The following is a 24,553-nucleotide window of genomic DNA, read 5'->3' on the forward strand; positions in this document are numbered from 1 at the left end:
ATGTTTTTGGCCACGACGTCTAAATATTGGGTATTTATCGTACTGCGGCTCCGGTGTATGTAAATTGGGCATATTTCGTACTGATGCCACCATATCCATATAACTTATTTTTTGTTCTATATCTATATAATTATCCATATCCACACTAGAATTTAGTATTTATCCCATATCCATATAAATCATTATTTACCATATCAATATAAATAATATTTTTCCATATTCATACTAGAACTTATTATTTCTTTAATATTCATATAACTCAATATTTTTTCATATCCATACTAGAACTTATTCTTTTTCCCATATCCATACTAGAACTTATAAATTTTCCCATATTCATATAACTAATTTTTTTCATATCCATACTAGAACATTATATTTTTGCCATATCTCTACAACTCATTTTATTCCATATCCATACTAGAACTTATTATTTCTTAAATATCCATATAACTTAATATTTTTCCATATCCATACCAGAACTTTTTATTTTTCCCATATCCATAGAACTAATTTTTTTCATATCCATACTAGAACCTAATTTTCTTCCTATATCCATATAACTTATTATTTACTATTACAATATAATTAATTTTTTCCATATCCATACTAGAGCTTATTATCTCTTCAATATCCATAAAACTCAATATTTTTTCATATCCATACTAGAACTGATTATTTTTCCCATATCCATACTAGAACTCAGTATTCTTCCCATATCCATACTACAACTTAGTATTTTTCCCATATGCATATAACTCATTATTTAGCATATCAATATAACTAATTTTTTTCCATATCCATACTAGAACTTATTATTTCTTTAATATCCATATAACTCAATATTTTTTTATATCCATACTAGAACTTATTATTTTTCCCATATCCATACTAGAACTTATAAATTTTCCCATATTCATATAACTAATTTTTTTCATATCCATACTAGAACATTAAATTTTTTGCCATATCTATATAACTCATTTTATTCCATATCCATACTAGAACTTATTATTTCTTTAATATCCATATAACTCAATATTTTTTCATATCCATACTAGAACTTATCATTTTTCCCATATTCATATAACTCATTTTTCCATATCCATACTAGAACTCTGTATTCTTTTCCATATCCATATAACTCATTTTTTTTTCATATCCATACTAGAAATTATTATTTTTCCCATATCCACATAACTCATTTTTTTCATATCCATACTAGAACTTGTTATTTTTCCCATATCCATATAACTCATTTTTTTCATATCCATACTAGAACTTAATATTATTTTCATATCCATATAACTCATGTTTGGACTTGGAATATTTTTATACACGTCACTAATAGGATGACGATTCAATCATCTATTTTAAGAGGAACATTGACTTGCATATGTCTCTTACTTGCATGTTCGGACTTAGAATATTTTTATACACGTCACTAATAGGATGACGATTCAGTTGGCTACCTTAAGAGGTACATATACTTGCATATGTCTCTTACTTGTATGTTCGGACTTAGAATATTTTTATACACGTCACTAATAGGATGACGATTCAGTTGGCTACCTTAAGAGGTACATATACTTGCATATGTCTCTTATTTGCATGTTCGGACTTAGAATATTTTTATACGCGTCACTAATAGGATGACGATTCAGTTGGCTACCTTAAGAGGTACATATACTTGCATATGTCTCTTATTTGCATGTTCGGACTTAGAATATTTGTATACGCGTCACTAATAGGATGACGATTCAGTTGGCTACCTTAAGAGGTACATATACTTGCATATGTCTCTTACTTGTATGTTCGGACTTAGAATATTTGTATACACGTCACTAATAGGATGACGATTCAGTTGGCTACCTTAAGAAGTACATATACTTGCATATGTCTCTTATTTGCATGTTCGGACTTAGAATATTTTTATACGCGTCACTAATAGGATGACGATACATATGGCTACCATTGTTAAATATATTTAAATAAAATTTATTTAAATATAATTATTATTTTATATATATATATTTTATATATATATATATATTCTGACTTAAAAAAGCCAAACAAAATAAACACAATTAAATTTATGTTTATTATCGAATCATCAAGCAAAGGATAAGCTTCAGTGGATCGCAGTATGGCAGCTGCTCAACCACTTACAACACCTTGCCTGTTACAAAAGTCGTTTACAATTGATTCTAGGCTTTGTCATTGTATTAAATAATGCTTTTATATGTAACTAGCGCGGCATCAGGTGATCGAAGATCCTCCCAATTTACTATGTTACAAATTACATTGGCATCACATCCATTGTCGTTTATAAAGTAAATTATAAACTTTAAATGGTTTAGAAGCCATACAATGCAAATTGCCCCTTATTTATCATTGCAGTCCAGCACGGATACGACCTTAGAGGCGTTCAGGCATAATCCAACGGACGTAGCGTCATACCACTGTTCGCTCGAACAAGTATTGTGCCATTGGTCCGTACCTGCGGTTCCTCTCGTACTACGCAGGAATGCTGTCGCAACAACGTTTTGTCATTAGTAGGGTAAAACTAACCTGTCTCACGACGGTCTAAACCCAGCTCACGTTCCCTTGCATGGGTGAACAATCCAACGCTTGGTGAATTTTGCTTCACAATGATAGGAAGAGCCGACATCGAAGGATCAAAAAGCGACGTCGCTATGAACGCTTGGCCGCCACAAGCCAGTTATCCCTATGGTAACTTTTCTGACACCTCTTGTTAAAAACTCTTTAAACCAAAAGGATCGATAGGCCGAGCTTTTGCTGTCCCTGTGTGTACTGAACACCGAGATCAAGTCAGCATTTGCCCTTTTGCTCTATGTGTGGTTTCTGTCCGCACTGAGCTGGCCTTGGGACACCTCCGTTATTATTTGAGAGATGTACCGCCCCAGTCAAACTCCCTACCTGGCAATGTCCTTGAATTGGATCATACCTGAGTAATTGGAGTTATACCAAATTTTCAAATCAAAAATACATAAATGCACCGTTTTATTAAAGAATTTGTTTGCGATTATATAACAAACTCGTGATACTTTGATCAAGAAGCTTGCATCAAAACCCAATACCATAAGATATAATAAATATATCCGTATAATGGCTAGGAAATGATACACGTTCCATTTAATCAAGTAAGTAAGGAAACAATAAGAGTAGTGGTATTTCATTGACGATACCAAACCGAAGTCTAATATCTCCCACTTATTCTACACCTCTTATGTCTCCTTACACTGCCAGATTAGAGTCAAGCTCAAAAGGGTCTTCTTTCCCCGCTAATTATTCCAAGCCCGTTCCCTTGGCTGTGGTTTCGCTAGATAGTAGATAGGGACAGTAGGAATCTCGTTAATCCATTCATGCGCGTCACTAATTAGATGACGAGGCATTTGGCTACCTTAAGAGAGTCATAGTTACTCCCGCCGTTGACCCGCGCTTACTTGAATTTCTTCACTTTGACATTCAGAGCACTGGGCAGAAATCACATTGTGTCAACACCCGCTAGGGCCATCACAATGCTTTGTTTTAATTAGACAGTCGGATTCCCCAAGTCCGTGCCAGTTCTGAATTGATTGTTAATTGATAATCGTTATAATTAATAAGAACTAATTGGTTTGACCCAATTAGTATTCTTAAAAATTTTAGCAAGAAAGTTCCACAATTGGCTACGTAACTAACTATCCGGGGAACAAGTAACTAACATAAATGCTAGAAACTCTATTTACCCAGAACGAGCACATAAACCATGTTATTGTTTCCCAATCAAGCCCGACTATCTCAATCTTCAGAGCCAATCCTTATCCCGAAGTTACGGATCTAATTTGCCGACTTCCCTTACCTACATTATTCTATCGACTAGAGACTCTTCACCTTGGAGACCAGCTGCGGATATTGGTACGGCCTGTTGAGAAGTTTGCGTGTCCCCACCATAAATTTTCAAGGTCCGAGGAGAAAATATCGACACAACAGTATATGTCATGCTCTTCTAGCCCATCTACCATATCTCTCTGCGAAAGACTTCCATGGTAGTACGGCTATAAAACAGAAAAGAAAACTCTTCCGATATCTCTCGACGGCTTCTTTATGGTCGTTCCTGTTGCCAGGATGAGCACGAGGCCCATATTTAATAACAAACGGATACTCAACAGGTTACGGAATTGGAACCGTATTCCCTTTCGTTCAAAATTATTCAAGTATATTATATTAGCTTGATTTGTATATATTGCGTTTTTGGTTTTACTTGAAAATTTTCGGCTTTCGCCTTGAACTTAGGACCGACTAACTCGTGATCAACCACTGTTCACACGAAACCCTTCTCCACTTCAGTCCTCCAAGGTCTCATTCGATTATTTGCTACTACCACCAAGATCTGTACCAATGGCAGCTCCATGCAGGCTTACGCCAAACACTTCTACGCATACCATTGTACCTTCCTACTCACTAAAGTTTCAAAATTTATATCACAAGTAATATAAATCATCTACTTTAGCGGTAATGTATAGGTATACAACTTAAGCGCCATCCATTTTAAGGGCTAGTTGCTTCGGCAGGTGAGTTGTTACACACTCCTTAGCGGATTTCGACTTCCATGATCACCGTCCTGCTGTTTTAAGCAACCAACGCCTTTCATGGTATCTGCATGAGTTGTTAATTTGGGCACCGTAACATTACGTTTGGTTCATCCCACAGCGCCAGTTCTGCTTACCAAAAGTGGCCCACTGGGCACATTATATCATAACCTTAAACTTCATATCAAGAAAGTTAAGGTTCTTACCCATTTAAAGTTTGAGAATAGGTTAAGATCGTTTCGACCCTAAGGCCTCTAATCATTCGCTTTACCAGATAAGATTATTTTATATAATATTAAAATGCACCAGCTATCCTGAGGGAAACTTCGGAAGGAACCAGCTACTAGATGGTTCGATTGGTCTTTCGCCCCTATACTCAATTCTGACAATCGATTTGCACGTCAGAACTGTTTCGGTCTTCCATCAGGGTTTCCCCTGACTTCAACCTGATCAAGTATAGTTCACCATCTTTCGGGTCACAGCATATATGCTCAAGGTACGTTCCAGTTAGAGGCATAAATAATATAAATATCATTATACATAACTATATAGAACGCCCCGGGATTGTGTTAATTAGCTATAAATAGTTAAAAAACTAATCCCATTATTAGTCAAGTTAATTACGCTATTAGGTTTATATCCCAATAACTTGCACATATGTTAGACTCCTTGGTCCGTGTTTCAAGACGGGTCCCGAAGGTATCCTGAATCTTTCGCATTGTTAATCCTACAAGTGCATATAATAAACACAAAAATCAATGATAATCATGCCATTATATAATTCCGAAAAATTAACGCACTGTATTCATATAAATCTATCAGCACTTTATCAAATTAATAACATTTATTCTGTGTTAAAATGCAAGCAATTTAATTTGAATAAACTATAAGTTATATTTTATGATAAATTTGGTATGCTAATAGATTACAATGTCCTTATATGGAAAAAATGCACACTATTATCATAATATTGTTTAAATATTACAATTTTAATGATGAATTTTCCATAACGGATATTCAGGTTCATCGGGCTTAACCTCTAAGCAGTTTCACGTACTGTTTAACTCTCTATTCAGAGTTCTTTTCAACTTTCCCTCACGGTACTTGTTTACTATCGGTCTCATGGTTATATTTAGTTTTAGATGGAGTTTACCACCCACTTAGTGCTGCACTATCAAGCAACACGACTCTTTGGAAACATCATCTAGTAATCATTAACGTTATACGGGCCTGGCACCCTCTATGGGTAAATGGCCTCATTTAAGAAGGACTTAAATCGTTAATTTCTCATACTAGAATATTGACGCTCCATACACTGCATCTCACATTTGCCATATAGACAAAGTGACTTAGTGCTGAACTGATTTCTTTTCGCTCGCCGCTACTAAGAAAATCCTTGTTAGTTTCTTTTCCTCCCCTAATTAATATGCTTAAATTCAGGGGGTAGTCCCATATGAGTTGAGGTTGTATATAACTTTTATTTGCAATTAATTCTTTATATATAATGATAAAACATTTTATTAAATTCGTTTAAAGCTGACGTATATATATATTAATGGCATTTATTTGTAACGAATTAACGAAGAATAATAATATTGTCAACGTTTTTCATATTTCAAATCATTAATAAGAGACAATTCTAGATAATATTTTATGCTAGACATTTCTCAGTATTATTTGATTGAAAAAGAAAATATTCCTCTTCGTTTTTCTCAAAGTTTAATTACTATTGTGAGATAATGTTTTTCATATATTTGTTAATATTATGAATAAAATAATTAAATTATTTTTATCCAATAATATACCATATGCTTATAAAATTTTATTATAAAATTTGTATAAACAACTTAATTAGCATAGTCTTACAACCCTCAACCATATGTAGTCCAAGCAGCACTATAAAATTAATTAAAGTACATAACAGCATGGACTGCGATATGCGTTCAAAATGTCGATGTTCATGTGTCCTGCAGTTCACACGATGACGCACAGTTTGCTGCGTTCTTCATCGACCCATGAGCCGAGTGATCCACCGCTTAGAGTTTTATAATATTGGTTTTAAATTTGGTCAAATATGTTTTTATTGAAAGAAATTAAAAATACACCATTTTACTGGCATATATCAATTCCTTCAATAAATGTATTTATATACCTAAAATAAATGCTGCGAAATGTCTTAGTTTTATATAAACAATATATATCAAAGTATTATTTGTAATGGCATTTGTTTGTTAATATATATTGATAATTTTATATAAAACATTAACCTGAAACCAGGTACAACATTGTATATTTTAGGTTGTTGCATTATCCAATGTATGATCATCATCAAATTAGTTGGCCAATACATCTCGCAACGCGTGTATATTATGGTCCATATACACACAAAAGTTTATAATAAATATATAAAATATATTTTATTATATTAATAATTCGATTTGCTTGTTCGAATTTTATGTTTGTTTCTATTTAATTTATTTGTAATAATATTATATTATTACAATATTTCGATTTGCTTGTTCGAAATTTATTTGATCTTTTACTTTTAAGATCATATTTTTGGTATAATTATTATTATAATTATTATGTATATATATATATATATTGGTAATTTGTATTAAATTTGTATTAACAAATTTTTTTATTAACGGTAAGGATATTATACAATAATGATCCTTCCGCAGGTTCACCTACGGAAACCTTGTTACGACTTTTACTTCCTCTAAATAATCAAGTTCGGTCAACTTTTGCGAAACAACCGTAACACACAAGGCGTCACAGTGATCACGTCCGGAGACCTCACTAAATAATTCAATCGGTAGTAGCGACGGGCGGTGTGTACAAAGGGCAGGGACGTAATCAATGCGAGTTAATGACTCACACTTACTGGGAATTCCAAGTTCATGTGAACAGTTTCAGTTCACAATCCCAAGCATGAAAGTGGTTCAGCGGTTTACCCGGACCTCTCGGTCTAGGAAATACACGTTGATACTTTCATTGTAGCGCGCGTGCAGCCCAGGACATCTAAGGGCATCACAGACCTGTTATTGCTCAATCTCATTATTGCTAGACGCAATTTGTCCATTTAAGAAGCTAGTGTCCTTATAATGGGACAAACCAACAGGTACGGCTCCACTTATATAAACACATTCAAACACAATAAACATTTTACTGCCACCATGAATGAAGGCTATATAAGCTTCAACACCATAATCCTGAAGATATCTATTTAATATATTTGAGTCTCGTTCGTTATCGGAATTAACCAGACAAATCACTCCACGAACTAAGAACGGCCATGCACCACCACCCATAGATTCGAGAAAGAGCTATCAATCTGTCTTACACACTTATGTTCGGACCTGGTAAGTTTTCCCGTGTTGAGTCAAATTAAGCCGCAGGCTCCACTCCTGGTGGTGCCCTTCCGTCAATTCCTTTAAGTTTCAGCTTTGCAACCATACTTCCCCCGGAGCCCAAAAGCTTTGGTTTCCCGGGAAGCGACTGAGAGAGCCATAAAAGTAGCTACACCCAATTGCTAGCTGGCATCGTTTATGGTTAGAACTAGGGCGGTATCTGATCGCCTTCGAACCTCTAACTTTCGTTCTTGATTAATGAAAACATCTTTGGCAAATGCTTTCGCTTAAGTTAGTCTTACGACGGTCCAAGAATTTCACCTCTCGCGTCGTAATACTAATGCCCCCAAACTGCTTCTATTAATCATTACCTCTTGATCTGAAAACCAATGAAAGCAGAACAGAGGTCTTATTTCATTATCCCATGCACAGAATATTCAGGCATTTGAAGCCTGCTTTAAGCACTCTAATTTGTTCAAAGTAATTGTACCGGCCCACAATAACACTCGTTTAAGAGCACTAATGCAGGTTTTTAAATAGGAGGAACATATGAAAAAATACAAGTATTTAAACACATATAAGAACTCCACCGGTAATACGCTTACATACATAAAGGTATAGTACTAACCACAATTGTAAGTTGTACTACCCGTATGAAGCACAAGTTCAACTACGAACGTTTTAACCGCAACAACTTTAATATACGCTATTGGAGCTGGAATTACCGCGGCTGCTGGCACCAGACTTGCCCTCCAATTGGTCCTTGTTAAAGGATTTAAAGTGTACTCATTCCAATTACAGGGCCTCGGATATGAGTCCTGTATTGTTATTTTTCGTCACTACCTCCCCGAGCTGGGAGTGGGTAATTTACGCGCCTGCTGCCTTCCTTAGATGTGGTAGCCGTTTCTCAGGCTCCCTCTCCGGAATCGAACCCTGATTCCCCGTTACCCGTTGCAACCATGGTAGTCCTATAGATACTACCATCAAAAGTTGATAGGGCAGACATTTGAAAGATCTGTCGTCGGTACAAGACCATACGATCTGCATGTTATCTAGAGTTCAACCAATATAACGATCTTGCGATCGCTTGGTTTTAGCCTAATAAAAGCACATGTCCCATAAGGTTCATGTTTTAATTGCATGTATTAGCTCTAGAATTACCACAGTTATCCAAGTAACTGTTAACGATCTAAGGAACCATAACTGATATAATGAGCCTTTTGCGGTTTCACTTTTAATTCGTGTGTACTTAGACATGCATGGCTTAATCTTTGAGACAAGCATATAACTACTGGCAGGATCAACCAGAATAATGTTTTCGTTCATATTTCATTCATATTTTTTGAATAGAAATTAGTAATATAAATATAATAGATTTTATTTCCATTTATATGTTCGGTTTTTCTTAAATATTGATTTTAATTCAATATTTTTTTTTGCTTTGTGAAATAATTCTATTTTAATTCGAATACGGCCATTTTTATATGGCATTCGTATACGTTCTTTAATTTTTACTTGTTTCGCCACTAATATAACAAGTTTATAATTGATGTTAAAGAAAAAGTACAACTTTTTTATAACACAATTTTCAATATATATTGTTCTTTCTATAAGTTTTTATTATATTATATATACATATTTCATTCTAAAATATCATTTTTGTTCAACATACATAATTATTGTATCCACACATGTACAATTTTTGTTTAACCAATATAAATATTGAGTTAAATCATTTGCATTTTGATGATAAATTTAAAATTTATCTTTTCCATATAACTCTCTGGTAATATATGATATAAAACCGAGCGCATATGAAATTATTTTGATCACTAATATTGCAATTATATTTTATTATAATGCTTTTTGTAAACACATTGTACCGGCAAGCGATACTCTGTGCCCAAACGACAGGGGATATAATAATTTAATATAAATTATCATATATACCTGCCACCAAAGATTAACGATAAAAGTCGGAAACAATTTGTTATTCTATATATAATAGAAACTTGACCTCTGTTTCACCTTATTATCATGGGTTTATAATATTAACCGCGTAGCCAAGTCTTAATTTCATTTAAGAAACAAATTTATACGGATAATATTTTGATTTTAATATATGTTGTTCTATTGATAACAAAAGTATATATTATAATATATTTTGTTCAATAGTAGATGGACTACTTACTGTACCATCCTTATTTTTTATTATTATTGATATACATTATATTGACAACAGCATATGATATTCATATGGTTTGTTCAATAATTAATTGGTGGACAACCACTGACCATCCTATAGTAGTTTTTGGCCACGACGTCTAAATATCGAAATTATTTAATTCCGTTTGCCACCCATACGATAGATATTAACTATCTATAATAATAATGTGTACGCATAAAATATTATATGTATATATATAGACCAACAGACAAGCACTTCACCCTATAGTAGTTTTTGGCCACGACGTCTATATATCGGGCATATTTAATTCTCTTTGCCACCCAACCAAAGATATTCACTTTTTTATATAAAGTATTATTTGATCATATTAATATAACCAATTATTTCTGCCATATTCATATAATTTCTTTATGAATTATTTTTTGGTCATATCCATATAATCTATATGCCGTATCCATATAATGAATACGGCATATCCATACAACTAGCCATATTTGTATGTCAATGTATATTTTATTATACATTTTTTTTCTTTATACATATAATATGGTATTTCCATATCGCTATAATTGAATTATATGTATAAGATATCATTTATATATAGCATTGCCAAAATAATATGATAAACATAAATTTTGAACAATACGGCCGGTCGGCGAGCACTGCCTCCCTATATATGTTTTTGGCCACGACGTCTAAATATTGGGTATTTTTCGTACTGCGGCCCCGGTGTATGTAAATTGGGCATATTTCGTACTGATGCCAACATATCTATATGACTCATTATTTTCTTCCATATCAATATAACTTCTTTTATTTCCATATTCAAGTAATTTCTTTATTTGCCATATCAATATAAAATATTTTTTGGACATATTTATATAATCTATATGCCGTATCCATATAATGAATACGGCATATCCATACAACTAGCCATATTTGTATGTCAATGTATATTTTATTATACATTTTTTTTCTTTATACATATAATATGGTATTTCCATATCGCTATAATTGAATTATATGTATAAGATATCATTTATATATAGCATTGCCAAAATAATATGATAAACATAAATTTTGAACAATACGGCCGGTCGGCGAGCACTGCCTCCCTATATATGTTTTTGGCCACGACGTCTAAATATTGGGTATTTTTCGTACTGCGGCCCCGGTGTATGTAAATTGGGCATATTTCGTACTGATGCCAACATATCTATATGACTCATTATTTTCTTCCATATCAATATAACTTCTTTTATTTCCATATTCAAGTAATTTCTTTATTTGCCATATCAATATAAAATATTTTTTGGTCATATTTATATAATCTATATGCCGTATCCATATAATGAATACGGCATATCCATACAACTAGCCATATTTGTATGTCAATGTATATTTTATTATACATTTTTTTTCTTTATACATATAATATGGTATTTCCATATCGCTATAATTGAATTATATGTATAAGATATCATTTATATATAGCATTGCCAAAATAATATGATAAACATAAATTTTGAACAATACGGCCGGTCGGCGAGCACTGCCTCCCTATATATGTTTTTGGCCACGACGTCTAAATATTGGGTATTTTTCGTACTGCGGCCCCGGTGTATGTAAATTGGGCATATTTCGTACTGATGCCAACATATCTATATGACTCATTATTTTCTTCCATATCAATATAACTTCTTTTATTTCCATATTCAAGTAATTTCTTTTATTTCCATATTCAAGTAATTTCTTTATTTGCCATATCAATATAAAATATTTTTTGGTCATATTTATATAATCTATATGCCGTATCCATATAATGAATACGGCATATCCATACAACTAGCCATATTTGTATGTCAATGTATATTTTATTATACATTTTTTTTCTTTATACATATAATATGGTATTTCCATATCGCTATAATTGAATTATATGTATAAGATATCATTTATATATAGCATTGCCAAAATAATATGATAAACATAAATTTTGAACAATACGGCCGGTCGGCGAGCACTGCCTCCCTATATATGTTTTTGGCCACGACGTCTAAATATTGGGTATTTTTCGTACTGCGGCCCCGGTGTATGTAAATTGGGCATATTTCGTACTGATGCCAACATATCTATATGACTCATTATTTTCTTCCATATCAATATAACTTCTTTTATTTCCATATTCAAGTAATTTCTTTATTTGCCATATCAATATAAAATATTTTTTGGTCATATTTATATAATCTATATGCCGTATCCATATAATGAATACGGCATATCCATACAACTAGCCATATTTGTATGTCAATGTATATTTTATTATACATTTTTTTTCTTTATACATATAATATGGTATTTCCATATCGCTATAATTGAATTATATGTATAAGATATCATTTATATATAGCATTGCCAAAATAATATGAAAAACATAAATTTTGAACAATACAACCGGTCGGCGAGCACTGCCTCCCTATATATGTTTTTGGCCACGACGTCTAAATATTGGGTATTTATCGTACTGCGGCTCCGGTGTATGTAAATTGGGCATATTTCGTACTGATGCCAACATATCTATATGACTCATTATTTTCTTCCATATCAATATAACTTCTTTTATTTCCATATTCAAGTAATTTCTTTATTTGCCATATCAATATAAAATATTTTTTGGTCATATTTATATAATCTATATGCCGTATCCATATAATGAATACGGCATATCCATACAACTAGCCATATTTGTATGTCAATGTATATTTTATTATACATTTTTTTTCTTTATACATATAATATGGTATTTCCATATCGCTATAATTGAATTATATGTATAAGATATCATTTATATATAGCATTGCCAAAATAATATGATAAACATAAATTTTGAACAATACGGCCGGTCGGCGAGCACTGCCTCCCTATATATGTTTTTGGCCACGACGTCTAAATATTGGGTATTTTTCGTACTGCGGCCCCGGTGTATGTAAATTGGGCATATTTCGTACTGATGCCAACATATCTATATGACTCATTATTTTCTTCCATATCAATATAACTTCTTTTATTTCCATATTCAAGTAATTTCTTTATTTGCCATATCAATATAAAATATTTTTTGGTCATATTTATATAATCTATATGCCGTATCCATATAATGAATACGGCATATCCATACAACTAGCCATATTTGTATGTCAATGTATATTTTATTATACATTTTTTTTCTTTATACATATAATATGGTATTTCCATATCGCTATAATTGAATTATATGTATAAGATATCATTTATATATAGCATTGCCAAAATAATATGATAAACATAAATTTTGAACAATACGGCCGGTCGGCGAGCACTGCCTCCCTATATATGTTTTTGGCCACGACGTCTAAATATTGGGTATTTTTCGTACTGCGGCCCCGGTGTATGTAAATTGGGCATATTTCGTACTGATGCCAACATATCTATATGACTCATTATTTTCTTCCATATCAATATAACTTCTTTTATTTCCATATTCAAGTAATTTCTTTATTTGCCATATCAATATAAAATATTTTTTGGTCATATTTATATAATCTATATGCCGTATCCATATAATGAATACGGCATATCCATACAACTAGCCATATTTGTATGTCAATGTATATTTTATTATACATTTTTTTTCTTTATACATATAATATGGTATTTCCATATCGCTATAATTGAATTATATGTATAAGATATCATTTATATATAGCATTGCCAAAATAATATGATAAACATAAATTTTGAACAATACGGCCGGTCGGCGAGCACTGCCTCCCTATATATGTTTTTGGCCACGACGTCTAAATATTGGGTATTTTTCGTACTGCGGCCCCGGTGTATGTAAATTGGGCATATTTCGTACTGATGCCAACATATCTATATGACTCATTATTTTCTTCCATATCAATATAACTTCTTTTATTTCCATATTCAAGTAATTTCTTTATTTGCCATATCAATATAAAATATTTTTTGGTCATATTTATATAATCTATATGCCGTATCCATATAATGAATACGGCATATCCATACAACTAGCCATATTTGTATGTCAATGTATATTTTATTATACATTTTTTTTCTTTATACATATAATATGGTATTTCCATATCGCTATAATTGAATTATATGTATAAGATATCATTTATATATAGCATTGCCAAAATAATATGATAAACATAAATTTTGAACAATACGGCCGGTCGGCGAGCACTGCCTCCCTATATATGTTTTTGGCCACGACGTCTAAATATTGGGTATTTTTCGTACTGCGGCCCCGGTGTATGTAAATTGGGCATATTTCGTACTGATGCCAACATATCTATATGACTCATTATTTTCTTCCATATCAATATAACTTCTTTTATTTCCATATTCAAGTAATTTCTTTTATTTCCATATTCAAGTAATTTCTTTATTTGCCATATCAATATAAAATATTTTTTGGTCATATTTATATAATCTATATGCCGTATCCATATAATGAATACGGCATATCCATACAACTAGCCATATTTGTATGTCAATGTATATTTTATTATACATTTTTTTTCTTTATACATATAATATGGTATTTCCATATCGCTATAATTGAATTATATGTATAAGATATCATTTATATATAGCATTGCCAAAATAATATGATAAACATAAATTTTGAACAATACGGCCGGTCGGCGAGCACTGCCTCCCTATATATGTTTTTGGCCACGACGTCTAAATATTGGGTATTTTTCGTACTGCGGCCCCGGTGTATGTAAATTGGGCATATTTCGTACTGATGCCAACATATCTATATGACTCATTATTTTCTTCCATATCAATATAACTTCTTTTATTTCCATATTCAAGTAATTTCTTTATTTGCCATATCAATATAAAATATTTTTTGGTCATATTTATATAATCTATATGCCGTATCCATATAATGAATACGGCATATCCATACAACTAGCCATATTTGTATGTCAATGTATATTTTATTATACATTTTTTTTCTTTATACATATAATATGGTATTTCCATATCGCTATAATTGAATTATATGTATAAGATATCATTTATATATAGCATTGCCAAAATAATATGAAAAACATAAATTTTGAACAATACAACCGGTCGGCGAGCACTGCCTCCCTATATATGTTTTTGGCCACGACGTCTAAATATTGGGTATTTATCGTACTGCGGCTCCGGTGTATGTAAATTGGGCATATTTCGTACTGATGCCAACATATCTATATGACTCATTATTTTCTTCCATATCAATATAACTTCTTTTATTTCCATATTCAAGTAATTTCTTTATTTGCCATATCAATATAAAATATTTTTTGGTCATATTTATATAATCTATATGCCGTATCCATATAATGAATACGGCATATCCATACAACTAGCCATATTTGTATGTCAATGTATATTTTATTATACATTTTTTTTCTTTATACATATAATATGGTATTTCCATATCGCTATAATTGAATTATATGTATAAGATATCATTTATATATAGCATTGCCAAAATAATATGATAAACATAAATTTTGAACAATACGGCCGGTCGGCGAGCACTGCCTCCCTATATATGTTTTTGGCCACGACGTCTAAATATTGGGTATTTTTCGTACTGCGGCCCCGGTGTATGTAAATTGGGCATATTTCGTACTGATGCCAACATATCTATATGACTCATTATTTTCTTCCATATCAATATAACTTCTTTTATTTCCATATTCAAGTAATTTCTTTATTTGCCATATCAATATAAAATATTTTTTGGTCATATTTATATAATCTATATGCCGTATCCATATAATGAATACGGCATATCCATACAACTAGCCATATTTGTATGTCAATGTATATTTTATTATACATTTTTTTTCTTTATACATATAATATGGTATTTCCATATCGCTATAATTGAATTATATGTATAAGATATCATTTATATATAGCATTGCCAAAATAATATGAAAAACATAAATTTTGAACAATACGGCCGGTCGGCGAGCACTGCCTCCCTATATATGTTTTTGGCCACGACGTCTAAATATTGGGTATTTATCGTACTGCGGCTCCGGTGTATGTAAATTGGGCATATTTCGTACTGATGCCACCATATCCATATAACTTATTTTTTGTTCTATATCTATATAATTATCCATATCCACACTAGAATTTAGTATTTATCCCATATCCATATAAATCATTATTTACCATATCAATATAAATAATATTTGTCCATATTCATACTAGAACTTATTATTTCTTTAATATTCATATAACTCAATATTTTTTCATATCCATACTAGAACTTATTCTTTTTCCCATATCCATACTAGAACTTATAAATTTTCCCATATTCATATAACTAATTTTTTTCATATCCATACTAGAACATTATATTTTTGCCATATCTCTACAACTCATTTTATTCCATATCCATACTAGAACTTATTATTTCTTAAATATCCATATAACTTAATATTTTTCCATATCCATACCAGAACTTTTTATTTTTCCCATATCCATAGAACTAATTTTTTTCATATCCATACTAGAACCTAATTTTCTTCCTATATCCATATAACTTATTATTTACTATTACAATATAATTAATTTTTTCCATATCCATACTAGAGCTTATTATCTCTTCAATATCCATAAAACTCAATATTTTTTCATATCCATACTAGAACTGATTATTTTTCCCATATCCATACTAGAACTCAGTATTCTTCCCATATCCATACTACAACTTAGTATTTTTCCCATATGCATATAACTCATTATTTAGCATATCAATATAACTAATTTTTTTCCATATCCATACTAGAACTTATTATTTCTTTAATATCCATATAACTCAATATTTTTTTATATCCATACTAGAACTTATTATTTTTCCCATATCCATACTAGAACTTATAAATTTTCCCATATTCATATAACTAATTTTTTTCATATCCATACTAGAACATTAAATTTTTTGCCATATCTATATAACTCATTTTATTCCATATCCATACTAGAACTTATTATTTCTTTAATATCCATATAACTCAATATTTTTTCATATCCATACTAGAACTTATCATTTTTCCCATATTCATATAACTCATTTTTCCATATCCATACTAGAACTCTGTATTCTTTTCCATATCCATATAACTCATTTTTTTTTCATATCCATACTAGAAATTATTATTTTTCCCATATCCACATAACTCATTTTTTTCATATCCATACTAGAACTTGTTATTTTTCCCATATCCATATAACTCATTTTTTTCATATCCATACTAGAACTTAATATTATTTTCATATCCATATAACTCATGTTTGGACTTGGAATATTTTTATACACGTCACTAATAGGATGACGATTCAATCATCTATTTTAAGAGGAACATTGACTTGCATATGTCTCTTACTTGCATGTTCGGACTTAGAATATTTTTATACACGTCACTAATAGGATGACGATTCAGTTGGCTACCTTAAGAGGTACATATACTTGCATATGTCTCTTACTTGTATGTTCGGACTTAGAATATTTTTATACACGTCACTAATAGGATGACGATTCAGTTGGCTACCTTAAGAGGTACATATACTTGCATATGTCTCTTATTTGCATGTTCGGACTTAGAATATTTTTATACGCGTCACTAATAGGATGACGATTCAGTTGGCTACCTTAAGAGGTACATATACTTGCATATGTCTCTTATTTGCATGTTCGGACTTAGAATATTTGTATACGCGTCACTAATAGGATGACGATTCAGTTGGCTACCTTAAGAGGTACATATACTTGCATATGTCTCTTACTTGTATGTTCGGACTTAGAATATTTGTATACACGTCACTAATAGGATGACGATTCAGTTGGCTACCTTAAGAAGTACATATACTTGCATATGTCTCTTATTTGCATGTTCGGACTTAGAATATTTTTATACGCGTCACTAATAGGATGACGATACATATGGCTACCATTGTTAAATATATTTAAATAAAATTTATTTAAATATAATTATTATTTTATATATATATATTTTATATATATATATATATATTCTGACTTAAAAAAGCCAAACAAAATAAACACAATTAAATTTATGTTTATTATCGAATCATCAAGCAAAGGATAAGCTTCAGTGGATCGCAGTATGGCAGCTGCTCAACCACTTACAACACCTTGCCTGTTACAAAAGTCGTTTACAATTGATTCTAGGCTTTGTCATTGTATTAAATAATGCTTTTATATGTAACTAGCGCGGCATCAGGTGATCGAAGATCCTCCCAATTTACTATGTTACAAATTACATTGGCATCACATCCATTGTCGTTTATAAAGTAAATTATAAACTTTAAATGGTTTAGAAGCCATACAATGCAAATTGCCCCTTATTTATCATTGCAGTCCAGCACGGATACGACCTTAGAGGCGTTCAGGCATAATCCAACGGACGTAGCGTCATACCACTGTTCGCTCGAACAAGTATTGTGCCATTGGTCCGTACCTGCGGTTCCTCTCGTACTACGCAGGAATGCTGTCGCAACAACGTTTTGTCATTAGTAGGGTAAAACTAACCTGTCTCACGACGGTCTAAACCCAGCTCACGTTCCCTTGCATGGGTGAACAATCCAACGCTTGGTGAATTTTGCTTCACAATGATAGGAAGAGCCGACATCGAAGGATCAAAAAGCGACGTCGCTATGAACGCTTGGCCGCCACAAGCCAGTTATCCCTATGGTAACTTTTCTGACACCTCTTGTTAAAAACTCTTTAAACCAAAAGGATCGATAGGCCGAGCTTTTGCTGTCCCTGTGTGTACTGAACACCGAGATCAAGTCAGCATTTGCCCTTTTGCTCTATGTGTGGTTTCTGTCCGCACTGAGCTGGCCTTGGGACACCTCCGTTATTATTTGAGAGATGTACCGCCCCAGTCAAACTCCCTACCTGGCAATGTCCTTGAATTGGATCATACCTGAGTAATTGGAGTTATACCAAATTTTCAAATCAAAAATACATAAATGCACCGTTTTATTAAAGAATTTGTTTGCGATTATATAACAAACTCGTGATACTTTGATCAAGAAGCTTGCATCAAAACCCAATACCATAAGATATAATAAATATATCCGTATAATGGCTAGGAAATGATACACGTTCCATTTAATCAAGTAAGTAAGGAAACAATAAGAGTAGTGGTATTTCATTGACGATACCAAACCGAAGTCTAATATCTCCCACTTATTCTACACCTCTTATGTCTCCTTACACTGCCAGATTAGAGTCAAGCTCAAAAGGGTCTTCTTTCCCCGCTAATTATTCCAAGCCCGTTCCCTTGGCTGTGGTTTCGCTAGATAGTAGATAGGGACAGGTGTCCATCGGATCCCTCCGAAGCTTATTTAACGTGGCGTGTTCCACACTGAAGGGATTACAACCACGGCACTCTTATACACCCACAAGTGAGTGTATAGTGCAATGTGTCTAGGTTAAGCGCCAGACCAACGCCCCGGACTAGAAGCTATAGCTATGTACATAGCAACCACCCCGGTAGCAATTTGAATGCTTACTTGTCGGGCAAGCATTCCCCCTTGCTGAGGAGCAGGATCTATCTAAATCCCTACTGATCTTTGGGTCACAGCACCCGAGTTGTATGACGCAACTCCACGTCGAGCCCGAAGGCTCTACCCGCGATATGGGTGTCAACCACAGCCACCACGATACTCCCACTAGGGGGCCGACCTCAATGAGCAGCCTTGGAACTGCTCAACCCGTGGTACCGAAATTACAGGCTCGGTAGGCCTCACCCCTTAAGCTCCGACAAGCTCGGATGGGGCACCCATGCCATATTAGTCGCCTCCTACGACAAGCTATGACAAGCTGTGGTAGAATTCTTCGCCGCTAGCCACACAGCAGGGGTGAGTTGGGCTAGAGCCCAGCGCCTGTGGTTCGCCTTCCATCCGTCGTAGCCATCCTTCGCCTTAAAAAGGCAGCATCCGCGAAAACTTCTAGGAGACGCATCCGTTCTGGGGTCTCAACTACTCCCGCGACGATCCATCTTCCTTGGTCCTGGACAATTCCGAGAGCATCGAGGTCACGCAATTCATTGTACAGCCGGCATTCACATAACACGTGAAGCCAGCTCTCGTCAACCTCCCCACATGAGCATGCGGTCGTGGTGCTGAGAGTCCTGCCGTGCAAGAATGCGTTTAGCGACCCGTGTCCTGTCAGTAAGAATCCGGCTTTTAGAGTAAAGACAAAGTCTTTCCTCTTGTAGACAAACGCTGCCTCTGGGAAGAATTCGCGAGTCACATGCCCGTGATCCGCGCTATCCCATCTGAGCTGCCACTCATTTAGCAGACGCTCGTCTAGCAGAGCCATCTTGTCCTTCCAGTTCATCCCGGTCATATCCAGTCCATGCAGCCAGTCGTTGGTATCCAGGGGGATTTCCTTCCGTAGTTTGAACTTCAAAGCAGACCGATGAGCGTCAAGATCCATTGGAGGAGCACCAGCAAGCACCTGCAGTGCCACGGTGGACACTGTGCGGCATACCGGTAGGCATCCCAAAAGGATGGTCCTCTGGCACGAGGTGAGGAGTTTTAGGGATTTACCCCTACTCACCGCCTTGTACCAGACCGAGGCACCAAAGAGTGCACATGGCATCATGAGTCCCCTATATATGGTCCTCTTTGCGCGGGAACTGAGTCCCCAATCGACTCGAAGCACCCGTGCTAGCCCCGCGGCGACTCCAGTCAGCCGATCTCGAATTGCCGAGATATGCGGGAGGAAACTCAACCGCTCGCCGACTAAGATGCCCAGGTACCGGTATTTTTCGACATACGGTAGGCTTGCTCCAGCAAAACGCACCGTTGGTCTCCTTCGTTGCGAAAGCTTCCCTTTCAGCAACATGATTGCCGTCTTGCTGGTGGACACGCTCACTCCAACTTCAGATCCCCAGGCTCCCACGATGCTCATCAACTGCTCGCCTTTTCGCTCCAGATCAGCACGGGAATTCCCGTCAACGAAAAGTAGCAAATCATCTGCATACGCGCTCACAGCACAATGTGGCTCTAGGCGCTGAAGCAGCACATCCATCAGAAGGTTCCAAATGAATGGACCACTAATGGACCCTTGCGGGCAGCCCCGTGTAACCGAGACTGTGGCTGCTTCATACCTGCTGATGATGCTTGCCCTTCGGCCGGAGAAATAGCTTTTCCACAAGCTTATCTCACGACAGCCGACGTCGACAAGCCGATCGAGCACTGCGCTCCACTCCACATTGTCGAATGCTCCCTTGAAATCGACAAAAATTCCAAGGACGTATTGCGACGTGGTGTTGTCAACTGTGGTTGTGGCATGCCTCCAGGCATCCTCCACGCAGCGTCCAGGCCGAAATCCAAATTGCCATCTGCAGCCATCCGGTAGCACATCCTTGAGTCGATTCACCATGAGTCCTTCGAGCACCTTTCCGAACACTGGCAAAAGGCATATGCCACGATAGGACGAAGGATCGCTCCTGTCCTTATCAGGCCCCTTTACCAGCGGTATCACTCTCGGGTGCTTCCACTCGTCAGGGAAGTATCCTTCCGAGAGGCATCGAGAGTACAGCGACGTCAGGTGTTCCGGAATGGCACGCCATACCTCCTTGACGATGCCACCCGTGATGCCATCCATACCCGGAGATCTCCGACTTTTCAGCCTGGAGACGCAGGTCGCCACCTCGAAGGATTCGAGAATTGGCGGGGCACCAGGGTGTACGTCCACGCGTGCAGTCGACTCCGCAACTGGAAAGAAGTGGCGAAGAAGCACGTTTGCGCAGTCGAGCCAATTTACGATAAGCGCGCCGTTCGACCGAAGACATCCGAGATCGGTTGTCTTCTTCCGGCCTCGGCATATTCGGTAGACGTGCCCCCATGGATCATCTTTGTGCCGTCCCACGAAGTCCCGCCAGTTTTGCTCCTTTGTCGTCAGGATAAGCTTCTTGTACTGGGCTGAAGCAAGCCTCAGACCAGCAACAAGTTGCACAGCATCATCGGTACCACTCCGACGAGCTTCCTGCAGCCTCCGCCTCAGTCTCCGAACCTCTTGGCGTTTGGTACTCAGTTCAGGATTCCACCATATTACTTTTCTCCTTTCTGCAGGCATCCTGCGCCCCATCACTCTGTCGCACACGTCCTGTACGGTAGAGCGGAGGGCAGACACTCGTTCGTCCAACGGCGATTCCTCCAGTTCCTCGAGACCTCTTGCTGCACTCCTTAGCTCCTCACCGAATCTTCGCCAACTTACATTGGAGAGTCTCCATTGCGGTACCGGAGCTAGGCTCTCAACGGCCCTATTGGGATCTGGAGTAACCTCAACAGTGATAATGTTGTGGTCACTGAGATCCCAGAAGTCGACTCTCCATTCGAACATAGCCCATGCTCGCGCTGCGTCGTTGGCGAAGGTCACGTCGATATCACTACTGGAGCGAATATTATCGAACGTGAACACCTGGCTGGCTGTGTTGAGCACACAGGCACCGCTTGCAATGATCCACTCGGTCAAGTGCTGTCCCCGTTCGCGACGATGACTATCTCCAGAGTTGGGTGGAGATTTACTAAACCACATGGGGGACACGGCGTTAGCATCTATTCCAAGGATTGTCGGTGTCGTGCTGGCCAGCAGCAGGACCGAATCCAGGTAGTCGGTGTAGGGCTCCAGAGCAGCTCTATGCCGGCAGTATGCGGAGGCCAGAAAGATAGTGCCGTATCTTCCCGTGACACTCACGCACACTCCGTACTCCGTCGTCAGGCTCTCGATGGGCATGCAGATGGCATTTGCATCATCCACTATGATTGCGGCTTTCCTCCTCTTGTCTGCGAAGACCCTCATCCCTCCAGGGAGTCCAGTCATTCTTCCAGCTGTGTCCACGTAGGGCTCCTGGACTAGTGCGAACAGGTGGCCAGCATCTCTCACCTGCTTGGCAAGCTCGATGAAAGCGCAACGGCCTTTGCCACAATTTGCTTGGATGAAGCTGAACATATTAATGTCTAGCTTGCACCCTTGCTATCACCGCGCCGTATATCGGGCAACCTCCTGAGAGCATATAATGTCCTGAGGGAAGCCCTTTATGCCGGCAGTTACGGCAATCCACCGGGTTACAACATTGTACCGCTTTGTGGCCATCCTGTCCGCACTGACGGCAGACCTGCTTCGTATACCTGCAGTTGTCAATCTTGTGGTCGAATCCCAGGCAATTATGGCAAGCGTAGGTGCGCACTTGCCGCCGACAGCGATAAGAGAACCACTTGATGTAAACTCTGCCACCATCTAGAAGGCTCAGCGCCTGGTCGTCTACTTCCAGTGTCACGTTAATTGTGGCACCGTTGGCAGTAGACCAGGGCTTTGTGGTCAAAACCACCGCTTTCTGAAACTGCTTCATCGACCAATCCTCAAAGTTTTTCTCTTTGAGTTCCAGCATAAATTCCTCGTGTCCTATGGTGGTGTCAACGTCTTGCACAATCACCCGAGGTTTTATAATCGGATTTCTCGACACCTTAAGGCCCACCTCAGCGAACTTTGCAGATGCGACAACTTTGGTCATTTCTGCTCGAGATGGCGTGCGAATAATAGCACCGCCTCTCTTCAGCTCACGCACCTCATGAACCCTAACGCCCAGGGCGGGCGCAACCTCCTTGCGGATTTTGTCCGCAATCTGCCTTCCCGAGAGGGTGGGATCGTCGCCGGCAACGACCGCTGACCACGTTTCGCGAATGTTCACGCTCCGTGGTGCGGCTACGGGGGGAGCAGGTTGGCCAACAAGATGCGCGCCTCTTGCAGCAGTAGTTGCATAGGAGGCAGCCGAGACGACCGGTGTTGGCGTTGGTTGTCTGCTTGCACGATCCTCGAGGACTCCAATGTGAATCATCATAGCACTGATAATCTCCTCATACCTGTTGAAATTATTCTGGATTTTTCCAGCCAGTTTTGAGCTGGTCGTCGAGGCAACCAATACTTTCGCGAACGAGGTCCGGATGTCCGCCAATTCTCGTGCTATGGCACCGCTTCCCATCTTTACCTTCTCCATGATGGAGACTACCGGAATATCTGGAGTAACAATGGGTGCAGTATCTGGGGCGTCAATAGTCGCAGCGGCGTTTTCAGCGGCGTTCAGAGCAGCATTCACAGGGTCAGCTGAACTTGCGGCAATCGCAGCAGCACTCGGCATCTCCATCCATAATGGCTCATTTTCTTCATCTAAAGACACTGGCGTGTCCTTTGTCCCACCAATAGCTGGAACCTTTGCCCGTGATGCATCTCTCGGCGGCCCCATACTGCGTTTTCCCCTAGCGCGCACGGTCCTTCCACGGGCTGAAGT

General features: G+C 36.6%; 3 non-coding genes across 3 annotated transcripts; all 3 read right to left on the reverse strand.

Annotated features, from left to right (window-relative positions):
• Positions 1–2,105: 2,105 nt before the first annotated feature.
• LOC138914362 (large subunit ribosomal RNA) lies at positions 2,106–6,062 on the reverse strand. The gene has a single exon (XR_011420218.1). It is a non-coding gene; the product is annotated as a large subunit ribosomal RNA (ribosomal RNA).
• Positions 6,063–6,460: 398 nt separating this feature from the next.
• LOC138914366 (5.8S ribosomal RNA) lies at positions 6,461–6,639 on the reverse strand. Its single transcript, XR_011420221.1, has one exon. It is a non-coding gene; the product is annotated as a 5.8S ribosomal RNA (ribosomal RNA).
• Positions 6,640–7,262: 623 nt separating this feature from the next.
• LOC138914357 (small subunit ribosomal RNA) lies at positions 7,263–9,259 on the reverse strand. The gene has a single exon (XR_011420213.1). It is a non-coding gene; the product is annotated as a small subunit ribosomal RNA (ribosomal RNA).
• Positions 9,260–24,553: the final 15,294 nt, after the last annotated feature.

Source organism: Drosophila takahashii, unplaced genomic scaffold (assembly GCF_030179915.1).
Source record: "Drosophila takahashii strain IR98-3 E-12201 unplaced genomic scaffold, DtakHiC1v2 scaffold_183, whole genome shotgun sequence".
Classification (NCBI taxonomy): domain Eukaryota; kingdom Metazoa; phylum Arthropoda; class Insecta; order Diptera; family Drosophilidae; genus Drosophila; species Drosophila takahashii.